The sequence below is a fragment of the Egretta garzetta genome, unplaced genomic scaffold (assembly GCF_000687185.1).
Source record: "Egretta garzetta isolate BGI_Z169 unplaced genomic scaffold, ASM68718v1 scaffold521, whole genome shotgun sequence".
Taxonomy (NCBI): Eukaryota; Metazoa; Chordata; class Aves; order Pelecaniformes; family Ardeidae; genus Egretta; species Egretta garzetta.
In genome coordinates this window covers 123,008-124,377 of record NW_009258488.1, presented here as the reverse complement: position 1 = coordinate 124,377, position 1,370 = coordinate 123,008, and positions in this window count along the sequence as shown.

Genomic DNA, 1,370 nt, shown 5'->3' with positions numbered 1-1,370 from the left:
GCCCCTCTGCCCCATGCCCGGAGCGTTGGGTGCGGTTGTGGTGACCCCAGTGCAGGACCCGGCCCTTGGCCTTGTTGACCCTCACCCAATTGGGCTGGGCCCATGGCTCCAGCCTGGCCAGGTCCCTCTGCAGAGCCCTCCTCCCCCCCAGCAGATCCACACTCCCGCCTGATTTCATGTCATCTGCAAACTGGCTGAGGGTGAACATACCAATAAACTGGAGTTGACTGCCTCCTTTTGTTAATCCCCTCAAACAGGAGGTGGTGCAGAGCTGCAGTTCAATCCACACTACACGGGACCTGCATTTAGAGGAAGAAACTGTTGCTCGTCCGGCAGATGCTCACAGGGAGCAGTATCAGAGCAGTGTCACACGCAGCCACGACAGCATCCAGTTTGCTGTGCCTCTGTGGCACCCTGCTCTGGGATGTTCTCTGCGGGATACACAATGTTTTGGGAGCAGGAGATATCATCCAGCTCTTCAGGGAAATCTCATCCATTTTCTTGCTGGTTTGCAATGGATGTTGGCACCTCAGATTTCTGCTCCAGCACTGAATGGCAAGAAAACTTTAAAAAGATAGATACCTTTTTTTGCTCATCAACCACTAAATGAGGCCCTTACTGCAATCTGGTTCCTTCAGTCTGGTGACTCTTCTTGGCTGGCTTCAGCAGTGATTTTGAAGTCCTCTCAAACACGTGTAGGTATCGATTCCTTGGCATCCAGTATCACTTAGAGTTTGGGGGTACATCTCTATTTGCCATGAGGAGATGACCCTTTTTGTCTCCCAATTTAAGCCTTTGCACAGCTTCTCTAGCTGCAAGACAAGATTCACCAAGGGGAAATCATGTCTGACCAACCTGATAGCCTTCGATGACAGCATGACCAGCTGGGTAGGTGAGGGGAGAGCAGTGGATGTTGTCCACCTTGACTTCAGCAAGGCTTTTGACACTGTCTCCCATAACATCCTCATAGGGAAGCTCAGGAGGTGTGGGCTGGATGGGTGGACAGTGAGGTGAATTGGGACCAAGCTGCATGGCAGAGCTCAGAGGGTTCTGATCGGCGGCACAGAGTCTGGTTGGAGGCCGGTAGCTGGTGGAGTTCCCCAGGGTTCAGTACTCAGCCTGGTCATGTTCGACCTATTCATCAATGACCTGGATGAGGGGACAGAGCGTACCCTCCGCAAGTTCACCAACGACACAAAACTGGGAGGAGTGGCTGATATGCTGGAAGGCTGTGCTCCCATCCAGCAGGACCTGGGCAGGCTGGAGAGTTGGGTGGAGAGGAACCTGATGAGGTTCCACCAGGACCAAGTGCCGAGTGCTGCACCTGGGGAGGTCGAACCCCATGCACCAGTACAGGCTGGGGGCTGACC